Genomic DNA, 12,268 nt, shown 5'->3' on the forward strand with positions numbered 1-12,268 from the left:
CGAGTCCACCACAGAACACGGGCTGGGTAACGGGGCTTTCACAATGAGCTGACCCTGCGGCCGACTCAGGGTTTACAGGGAGGGGGGTGTAGATGTAACTCACCACTTCTTGCTGCTTTGGCTTGGTCTTCTTTTTCTTGCCCCCAGGTGCCTCATCTGGCAGCTCATCTCTGAACACCAGATTCTGAGGACACACTGGGGATTCCATCATACGTATCTGGGCCATTAGCACCCCTCCCTGGTAGCTGTTGTCACTGTCTTCCCCTGAGTCGGCAGGTGATACTGCTGGCTGCTGTGCAGGGGGACCACTGTACGGGGCCTGCTGCTGTTGCGACAGGCCACCAGGTGGATCTGGCGGCTGTTCTCCCTCTATCTCCTCCTCATCATCCACCTGGCTCTCAGGTTGCAGCCCCATCAACCTTCTCTGTTTCTTTTCATCCATTTCTCTGAAACGCTCTTGATTTTTCAGCTTTTCTTTAAATGGTCCACTCATCTCCAGCAATTCCTCCTTTCTTTCCTCCAAAGCATTTATTTCAGCCGTCAGACCTTTTATCTGTGCCTGGACTTCAGGCTTCTTCTTCTTTGGGGTAACCTCCAGCCTAGAATGGACATGGCGAAGTTCCTCCTGAAGCCTCCTCACAGCTTTGCTGGTGTCTTCATACTCACGGAGGTGACTTACGACCCAGGTAGTATAGGTGGAAATACACTCCCGGGTCCTCAGCATTCCCCAGCCTTCCTCACTGAGGTCGGCTTCACCTCCGTGAGTACTCTGCCTTCCTCCAGTTGACCTTGGCTTTCTGCTGGCAGCACCCAGCTTTCCCAAATTGGGATCCTCGTTTCCAGAAACCTTTCGGCCTCTTGCCTCTGTGGGGGTGTTGGAGTGACATTGCTGCGACTCCGGGTGGATTGCCTAACCCCCAGATCTTCTGATGTACAGGCCGCTTGCTCGCCTTTCCTGCCTCCCTGCGGCTTACTCCGGGAGGCAGAAGCCTGGGCCTCGCCTCCCTCACTCATCCCTGGAAACCCACTCCCTCCCTGGGGAGGAGAAAGCAGGTCCCAGGTGGAACAGGTGGTAATTCCCTGGAGCTCAGGAGGCACAGCAGACACCACCACACAGCTGAACTGAAGCAGAACCACACCCACAACTGATTGGCTCCCACTCCAGAGCTGTACTCAGTATTCTGCTGGTGAGGTCACTGAGTACATACATTACATTACTTATCCTGTACTGATCCTGAGATATATCCTGTAGATCTTTTATCAAAATTTCAAACATAACAATAAATAATAACAAACATAAACATACCATATCTGACAGAGCATATCAATATAATGAATCATAAAACCAACACCATAGCATAAAATACAACACCGGTCCACCCCACACTCATTCCTGCACGCAAACAAATATATACAATATTTACAAAAGACATATTCCTATAATACCCATAATACCCATACCATACTAATACACTATATACACTAATATACACTAATACTAAATGTGAATTTCCTGGCCCAGTTGCAATACCAAAAATCCAATACTAATAATATACCAAAAAGAATAACAACAACAACAATAATAATAATATATACAAAATAATAAAAACCAACACAAACAAAATAACACCCCTTTATTTTTTTTTTGGGCCCTGAACTGGTCCCGCATCCCATGCCCCCAGTACATGTTACCAGACGTCCATGAACCAGTCCAGGATTTTCTGTATATATAAAAGTACCATACAAACCCCCTCCCCCCTTTTAACCCACCACCCAACCTAAACTAAACCCAAACCCCAGGTGACATCACACAATATATACAATATATACATTACGTAAAATACAAACAGACTATAATAATATATACAATACATAAGTATACACATAGACTACAACAATAAATACAATAACAAATACATATAAAACTATAAGCCAAACAACAAACCCCTAAAGCTCAAGTTCAGTGCCTGCAAGCCCTATATTACCATAAACCAACTGCTCAAAACAAAAAGACTAATGTGCCAGCATCAGCCCACCACCAGGGGGAGACAACAGGCTAAGGCACTTTAAAGGCAGAGCCCCTCCACAGACGAGAGGCCCTGCCAGCACCCAGCCTCTCGTACTCCAGAGAACGCACCTTCACCAGGTCACCGAGAATGTTCCTAACCACCATATCCACAGGGAGGATTTTACGCTGCGTCGACACTAAACACAGCGCGTTTTACGTGTAGTACCTAACCACTGAGCTGACTAGGAATAAAGTGCACCGGTCCCAGCCTCCAAGGTTTCTGAATGCCCCATAAGCCCATTCCGCATAGGAGAGACTGACCAGCCGAGGCCAACCAATGGAAGCGCCCACCCTGGTGTAAACCTCTCTGTTAAAGGGACAATGAAGCAGAAAATGATCCATGCTTTTCAGCATGCCTCCACACTCTTCGCGGGGACATCCCCGGTCATCAGAGCTCCTGCACTTCAGATTGTCCCTCACACACAGTTTCCCATGGAAGCAGCGCCAAGTCAAGTCCCAAAACTTCAAGGGGATCCTGATAGAATTCAAAAGCTCTAAACCCACCTCCAGATCCCTACTTGGGCAGTCCTTGAGCGCCAATGGCCTCTGGAAATGAGAAGACAGGACCCTCTTGTCAAGGAATTTCCTCGATAGAGTCCTAATCTCCCACATCCCCAGACCCCACCGACGAATAACCTTCAGAACCGGGGTAGCATAAGCCGGGAGATGCCCGTGTGGTGTGCGAACATCCTTCACTTGCCCTCCTGTCTCCCATTCCTGGAAGAAAGGCCGAAACCATCCCCTACAGGAGGATACCCACGGAGGAGCCCTCTCTGACCAGAGGTTTGCTATATTGGTCTTAAGAAAGGTATTCACTAGGAATACCACGGGGTTGACCATACACAACCCCCCTAGTCTCCTTGTACGGTAAGTAACCTCCCTCTTCACTAGGTTCAGTCTATTCCCCCATAACATTTGGAAGAACACACTGTAGACCCGGGTCCAGAGAGGTTCTGGCAACATGCATACACTGCTCAGATATATCAGTAAAGGGAGCAGGAATGTTTTGATCAGGTTAACTCTTTCCCGGAGGGTCAAAGACCAACCCTTCCACTGATCCACCTTCTGAGCGGCGATCTTAAGACTGCTGTCCCAGTTTTGTTTGGGGTAATCCCCTGGCCAAATTCAATGCCAAGAACTTTTGCAGATTCCTGGGGCTCTGGAAGGGCGTGAGGGAGATCAAAACTAGGATCTCCCCCTCCCAGCCAGAGACTCTCACACTTATCCTGGTTGATCTTGGACCCGGATGCCTCCGAGTAGTGGTCCACCTCTGACATCACCCATCTGACCTCCTCTTGTGAGGAGACAAACACAGTGACATCATCAGCATACGCTACCGCCCTCAGAGCCGAATCCAGTACTACCAGGTCCATTCTCACCCCCGCCAACGGTCCACAATCAATCCTCCTAAGGAAAGGATCAATTGCAAACACGTACAGCAAAGGGCTTAAAGGACAACCCTGATGGACACCAGACCCAACCTCAAAGGAGCGACCAATCCAACCATTCACAAGCGGGAAACTCTCTGCCCCTACATACAAGGTCTCAAGCCAATCAACAAACCCCCCCCCCCCCCCCCCCCGGCAGGCCATATCTCAGAAGAACAGACCAGAGGTATTCATGGTTAACCCGATCAAACGCTTTTGCCTGATCCAAGGACAGCAAGTACCCCTTCCAGTGGCCAGCCCTACCCTGCTCCACAGCCTCCCGGACACTGAGCACACTACTCATGAGGACATCTAAGAGACATCTAAGATCAGGCACTTCCACATATGTGGTATTGTCGCATGCGGAAATGTCCGATCTATAAAAATATATTGTTAATTAAAACGCACGGTCAAATACCGTATTTTTGGTCACTTTCTATATCATGAAAAAATTAATAAAAACCGATCAAAAAGACCAATCAATATAAAAATGATACCCATGAAATCTTAAGATCACGGCGCAAAAAATGAGCCCCCATACCGGCCCATATGCAGAAAAATAAAAAAAGATGACAATTTTAAACGTATAAATTTTCCTGCATGTAGTTATGATTTTTTTTTTTTTTTGAAGTAAGACAAAATCAAACCTATATAAATAGGGTATCATTTTAACAGTATGGACCTAAAGATAAGATTTCATTTTTACCGAAAAAAGCACTGTGTAGAAACAGAAGCCCCCAAAAGCTACAAAATGGCATTTTTTCTTCAATTTTGTCCCACAAAGAATTTTTTTTCTGCTTCGCCGTTGATATTTTGGTAAAATGACTAATGTCACTGCAAAGTAGAATTTGTGGTGCAAAAAATAAGCCATACTATTTAATTTTAGTTGCAAAATTGAAAGCGTTATGATTTTTATGAGGATGAGGAAAAAATGAAAATGCAAAAATGGAAAAACCTTGCGTCATTAAGGGGTTAAAAAGGCCTCTGTAAAATAAATGAAGCACTCTAACTGGTTGCTATAGGCAACTTCTCCACTTTTCCTCTGTACAGGTTTTGATAAATCTCCACCTATGAGTATTAGGCTATGTTCCCACACAGTTGTTTTAGTCATTTTTGAGCCTCATTTTGGTCAGTAATTGGTCCATATTGGTCAACACAAAAAAAAAGTGCCAATCTTTCCATTATAGTGTTACTTTGTGTTGGTTCTCCTTCTGGTTTTAGTAAAAATAGTGACTAAAATCAGTCTGAAAAAAGTGTCTTAGAAAACAACGTGGGAACAATGCCTAAAGCCCCATTCACATGGGGGAATTTCTGAGCAAAATACAGTGGAAAATTTCTGCACGGAAATTCTGTTGCAGCAAACTCCCATTGTTTTCAGTGGGATTCTGCTCCACCATGGATAAACACTCTGCCATGTAAACATATCCTGAGGGTATGTTCATACTGAGGAATATCCTTCCAGACTGGCATTCCTTGTGCAGTAGGCACCTCCGATATTAATTAGCGCCAGGACCGCTCTGACTTGCCATCAACAGAAATGCAGCCCGGGCAGTATTCTGCCCAAATAATGAATGTGTTTATTCTTTTGGTGGGTTCAGTATTCAATATCCAGTCTTTGTGGTTTCTTTTTCTTTCTGTTTAATCTCTAGACTAAATGTGATGGACGGTATCTTGTGAAAGATATATGTATGACAGAAGACTGATATGAGATATGAACGGAAGCATATACAGCTATTTTAGTACTCATCGCTACAAAAAGTTCTTTTTAATCAATTTCTTGACGTTCACAAACATACCTATGTTCGCAAAACCAGTATTTCTCCAAACTACCCAGGTGGTGTACTAGGACACAATAGTTGGTTGCAATAAGAGGGCCACACCTGCTGCATGTTTTTCCCTGCGATGCAGCAATACAGCATTCCTTTTTGTAGTAGACCTAGATTGACAAATAAGAAAAGAAAATATTGGGATTTAATAATAGCCTTGGCTTGTTCACCTACATGTTAGTCTTTATGTACACAACATTTGAATACAACATTTGTAGTGTCTAAAATAAACTTCAAAAAATTGTATGTATGTATATTGTATCCATGTGGCAGCCATATATATGTAAGACTAACATTTGAAGACCTTTAGATTTTTTTTTTTACTGTACAGATTTGCATAGGCTGCTACATTGCCAGCATAACATAACACTGACCATGGCTTTTAACCCTTTAGATGTTACAGTCAATAGTAACCCCAGCATCTAAATTATGCATGCAAAGAGAGCCTATGATCGCTGACCCTAACAAATGCCTATGATCGCTGACCCTAACTATGCGATGGTTATATTTGTCAGTCTGGAACCTAAGAAAGCCCATAGGACTGCCATAAGGAAATTGGTGCGTCTTATACGGCGAATACACACCTATCGCGGCAGTCCCTGCGGCCATCAACGGCCAGGACCCGCGGCTAGAACTGGACATCACCTATCGCGGTGATGCCCTGTATTAACCCTTCAGACGCAGCGATCAAAGCTGACCGCCGCGTCTGAAGCTAAAGTGACACTAATCCGGCTGCTCAGTCGGGCTGTTGGGGACCACTGCGGTGAAATCGCGGAGTCCCGAACAGCTTACAGGACACCGGGAGGGACCCTACCTGCCTCCTCGGTGTCTGCTCCAGGCCGGGATCCCCTGCATGGCCGGCGCTCTCCTTCGACGTGATCACGTCGTCGCGCACACCGTCCCGTCATCCAATAGGAGTGGCATGCGTAGCGACGTGATGACGGCGACGGAGAGTGTGGATCCAAGGGAAGAAGACGTCCGGAGCGTCGGGGACACCACAGGGATGCGGTGACAGCGATGGAGCAACATCCAAGGCAGCGGTGATGGGTCCAGAGTGGCTGGGACACGTGAGTACTACCTCCTATACCAGTGGTCTTCAACCTGCGGACCTCCAGATGTTGCAAAACTACAACTCCCAGCATGCCCAGACAGCCAACGGCTGTGCGGGCATGCTGGGAGTTGTAGTTTTGCAACATCTGGAGGTCCGCAGGTTGAAGATCACTGTTGGGTTCAGAATCTTTTTTTTCTAGATTTTGCATCTTTAAAATTGGGTGCGTCTTACATGCCGGTGCGTCCTATAGGGCGAAAAATACGGTATATAGATGTCTATTAGGGAGTGTCTAAGGCATGAACTCATTGGTGACAATTTTCACTAATTCAAGCTAATGCACTAAAATACTTCTTTTTTCTAATGTATTATATGTACAATGTAAATTTTGTAAGTAAAAGTCCGCTAGTGGAAAAGTTTTATTATCTTGCAAAAATTAAAACAATTAAAAAATTAATATTTTCACACTAAAATGACAAAATGTCATTGCGAATTTGTAAAATCTGTAACTAATCCACAACTATTTACAACTCCAAAATGTAAATTTTTTGCAGTAAGGGCTTGTTCACACGGGCGGACTTGATTGCAAACTCACAGCGTGTTTCCCATTTGAACAGGAACAGGCTCTCCACAGCAGATTGTTGGCAATGGAATTTCTACTCTGAAAAATCCGCCGCAGAACTTATTAAAGTCAATGAGGTCTGCGGCAAATTTTCCGCAGCGTAAATTCTGCACCACAGGTCAAATTCCATTTGGATTGCTTGCAGATTTTTTGAAGTGTGTTTCTTAAAGGAGTACTCCGGTGAAAAACTTTTTTTTTTTTTTTAAATCAACTGGTGCCAGAAAGTTAAACAGATTTGTAAATTACTTCTATTAAAAAATCTTAATCCTTCCTGTACTTATTAGCTGCTGAATACTATAGCGGAAATTCCTTTCTTTTTGAAACACAGAGCTGTCTGCTGACATCACGAGCACAGTGCTCTCTGCTGACATCTCTGTCCATTTTAGGAACTGCCAGTGTAAAAGGAAATCCCCATAGCAAACATATGCTGTTCTACGCAGTTCCTAAAATGGACAGAGATGTCAGCAGAGAGCACTGTGCTCATGATGTCAGCAGACAGCTCTGTGTTTCAAAAAGAAAAGAATTTCCGCTGTAGTATTCAGCAGCTAATAAGTACAGGAAGGATTAAGATTTTATAATAGAAGTAATTTACAAATCTGTTTAACTTTCTGGCACCAGTTGATTTAAAAAAGGGAAAGAGTTAACTCACACTGCTGGACAGCGTAGGTTAACCCTTTGTGCATATGCAATATATGCAGCTCTCTATAGAGAGCTGTATATAGTGTATACAGAAGAGGATGTCCACTTACCTCCCTCACTCCTGCCCCAGCCGAGTCCATGTAGCTCCACCCCTAGTAATGATGTAATTAGCTACAGACAGGCGCTAGGCTGGTAAGTGTGAGGATCTGTTTACATTGTACGTTTTGTTTACCCTTCCGGCAGTGTCTTCCCAGACAGGGAGACTCAAGCTGTTGCTTAACTACAACTCCCAGCATGCCTGCAGGGCCAGATTAACGTAGGGGCAAATGGAGCGGCAGCTCCAGGCCCCTGCGTTAAAATAGGCCCTCACAAATGGCCCACACAGACCGACCAGCGCCCGCGACAACCAAGCCTCAAACTCCCGGCCCGCGGGCTGCAAATGGAGCGGAAATTTGTATTGCCCGACGCCCGGGACATGCAGTTCCGGGTGCCGGGCAGGTAACTTCTTCAGGCATTTAACCCTGCTTCAGGCAAGCAGCACTAAAAGACTTCACTTACCCCGCCCTCTTCCCCCAGTCTCCAGTTGGCCGGCCCCAGTCTGATGAGGGACATCGCGCATGTGACGTCCCTCCAAAGACCCGCGCAGGATATCAGTGACGTCACTCGTCAGGCTGCCGGCGGAGAGGAGAAGTGCAGCGCAGGACAGGTAAGTGTGTCTATATGTGTGTGTGTCTGTCTATATGTGTGTGTGTCTGTGTGTGTCTGTGTGTGTGTCTGTCTGTGTGTGTGTCTTTGTGTGTACGTTTGTGTGTCTGTGTGTGTATATATGTGGGGGGGGGGACAATGCTGGGGAGCCTGCTACTACCTAATGTGGGGAGCTACCTAATGTGGGGAACCTGATACTACCTAATGTAGGGAGCCTGCTACTACCTAATGTGGGGAGCCTGCTACTACCTAATGTGGGGAACCTGCTACTATCTAATGTGGGGAACCTGCTACTACCTAATGTGGGGAGCTACCTAATGTGGGGAACCTGATACTACCTAATGTAGGGAGCTTGCTACTACCTAATGTGGGGAGCCTGCTACTACCTAATGTGGGGAACCTGCTACTACCTAATGTGGGGAACCTGCTACTACCTAATGTGGGGAACCTGCTACTACCTAATGTGGGGAGCCTGCTACTATCTAATGTGGGGAACCTGCTACTACCTAATGTGGGGAACGTGCTACTACCTAATGTGGGGAACCTGCTACTACCTAATGTGGGGAACCTGCTACTACCTAATGTGGGGAGCCTGCTGCTACCTAATGTGGGGAGCCTGCTACTACCTAATGTGGGGAACCTGCTACTACCTAATGTGGGGAACCGGCTACTACCTAATGTGGGGAACCTGCTACTACTTAATGTGGGGAAACCGCTACCTTCCTAATGTGGGGAAACCGCTACCTTCCTAATGTGGGAAACCGCTACCTTCCTAATGTGGGGAAACTGCTGCCTGCCTAATGCTCCCCCCCAGAATTAGCACCCCAATCATCCATAAGCTCATGCTATTACCACACAGGGGTAGGGGAAATGGGGGGGGGGTTGCTGGTGGTGCTAATTCTGGTGGGGGGTGTTGCTGGTGGATGATGAGGGGCGCATGATGGGGGCATTATATGTAAGGGGCGCATGATGGGGGTATTATATGTTAGGACCCAGCCTCACCCAACTGCTACCTCCAGTGGCCCCCAGATAATTTGAATTTGAGACCCCTGCTCTATCACCTCAATGCAGCCAGTGGCAGATCCAGGGGGGCAATTGCCCCCTGAGATTGTTGCACCTCCAGTACTATATCATGGTGGAGCGTGAGCTGTCAGCTGTCCCGCTCCACCATTCCCTCACATTTCTCACATGCTGCTGCATTCTTGCAGTGTGAGCCGCGGGGACGCCATCCACGGCAGGCCGGCGCGATGACGTCACATCATCGCGCTGGCGCCCGGAGAACGGAACAACGTGTGAGAAATGTGACAGCTGGAGAAAGGTGCTTGGGCGCCGCATGGTACAGGGGAACTATTAAACGTTGGGGGGAAGGGGGGCGGTGTGCATGCACAGAAAAGGGCAAATTATAAGTGAGGGGCACATAACAGGGGGGCATTATATGTGAGGGGCACAGGACAGGGGGCATTATATGTGAGGGGCACAGGACAGGGGGGCATTATATGTGAGGGGCACAGGAGAGGGGGTATTATATATGAGGGGCACAGGACATGGGGCATTATATGTGAGGGGCACAGAACAGGGGTTATTATATATGAGGGGTACATGACAGGGGAGCATTATATGTGAGGGGCACAGGACAGGGGGTATTATATGTGATGGGCACAGGACAGGGGGGCATTATTTGTGAGGGGCACATGTCAGGGGGCATTATATGTGAGGGGCACATGGCAGGGCCCCCCTGTCATGTGCCCATATAATGCACCTATAATGCCCCCCTGACATTTGCCCCTTACTTATAATGCCCCCCTGTCCTGTGCCCCTCACATATAATGCCTCATGTTCTGTGCCCCTCACATATAATGCCCCCTGAGGGGGCAGGACATGGGGCATTATATGTGAGGGGAACATATATATAGTTTGATAAAAAGGCCCATCACAATCTTCAGCACTAGGCCCATGATGCTCTTAATCCGTCCCTGCATGTCTGGACAGCCAAAGGCTGTCTGTGCTTGCTGGGAGTTGTAGTTTTGCAACAATTGGAGGCTCCCTGTTCTGAAAGACATTGCATTATGGGCGCTCTCCCCCGTGGAAAGCACCAAAAATGTGATGACTCATTTTCTTGTGTTTTTTTTTTTGTTATTTCAGATCCGTGTATGCAGAGGATTACGATGGATTTTTTTCCTTTTAATAAAATGGCCAACGAGGGCTGTGAGGGAGTGTTTTTTTTTTTTTGTATATAAAATTATTTTTCCAATGTGTCGTGCTTTTTTTAAACAGAATTTTCAGGCTTATCGTTAGCCCCAAAAACAGCTGGCACTAACCCCCATATATTACCCCAGTACCCACTGCCACAGGGGTACCAGGAAGAGCCGGTACCGACAGGCCTGGAGCCTCAAAAATGGTGCTCCTGGGCTAGGCGGTAACAGGGTGGCATTATTTAGGCTGGGAAGGGCCAGTAACAATGGTCCTCGCCCACCCTGGTAGCGTAAGGCTGTTGCTGCTTGGTTGGTATCTGGTTGAGAAAGAAAATAGGGGGTAATATTTGGGGGTTAGTGATAGCTGTTTTTGGGGCTAACGCTAAGCCCCGGCTTAGTGATGGATTTCGTCTATAAGACAACTTCCACTACTAAGCCTGAAAATTCAATTTAAAAAAACGACACATTGGAAAAATTATTTTATTTAAAAAAAAAAACACTCCCCCACAGCCCTCATTAACCATTTTATTAAAAGGAAAAAAATCCAACAAGTCCAACAAATCCACTGTAATTCTCTGCGTACTCGGATCTAAAACTAGAAGGAAAAAAAACACAGAAAATGGGCTGTTACATTTTTGCTGCTCTCCACTGGGTAGAGTATCCATAATGCAATGTCTTCCCAAACAAGAAGCCTCCAATTATTGCAAAACTACAACTCTCTTTGGCTGTCCAGGCATGCTGGAAGTTGTAGTTTAGCAACAGCTGGAGTCTCACTGTCTGGGAAGACAAACAAAACGTACAATGTGAACAGAGCCTCACAATTACCAGCCTGGCTCCTGTCTGTAGCTCCACCCCCTAATGATGTCATCGCTAGGGAGCGGAGCTACATGGACTTGGCAGGGACAGGAGTGAGGGAGGTAAGTGGAGGTCCTCTTCTGTATAAACCATATACAGCTTTCTATAGATAGCTGTATATAGTGTATACCCCCAAAGGGGCTATAGGAGCAGGAAGTCCTGTCAGTATAGTGACAGGATTCCCAGACCCTGTATAGAATACACGGGTACACTATGCACCCCTGTATACTATACGACTGGGTGAGGTGAGTAGTGATGCTGTACATCACTCCTCACCTCCTTATACTCTGTGGAGCGGGCACTCAGCATCCGACCCACAGAGTGGTACACTGAAGGCAGTGAAAAAACTGCCACAGGGTACAAAATTGGCTGTTTCCACACACCAGCAAAAACGCCAGAAAAAATGTCAAAACGCAGGAAAAAGCTGTGGCAGTTTTTCTGGCGTTTTTTCAGGTGTAAAAAAAAACAAAACAAGTTGAAACACAAACAGAGTAAGGCTATGTTCACATGGTGGAATTTCAGAGCACAATTCCTCAGGAATATTCTGCTCGGAAATTCCACTGCAGCAGAGTCCGATTTTGCTGTATTGTGCACACGGTGGAACACGGCAGATTCTGGCATCCGAAGAAAGGATTGGCATGTCCATTCTTCCTGCCAATTTCGCTCAGAACTGCATTGCCGTCTATGGACTGTACATTTACGAGCATTCCTTGTGCCCGTAATGTGCAGAATTTCTGCAGGATGTCAGCTGTATAAGAGATGGGGGCAGTGGCATTGGCTATTGCAAAAATAAAAAATAATAATTTGTGTATGTGGTACAAAAAGAATTGGGGAACATAAAACTGACATCACCAAAAATCTGGCAAATTGCATCAAAAAGCTGTTT

The sequence above is a fragment of the Hyla sarda genome, chromosome 7, assembly GCF_029499605.1.
Source record: "Hyla sarda isolate aHylSar1 chromosome 7, aHylSar1.hap1, whole genome shotgun sequence".
NCBI lineage: Eukaryota > Metazoa > Chordata > Amphibia > Anura > Hylidae > Hyla > Hyla sarda.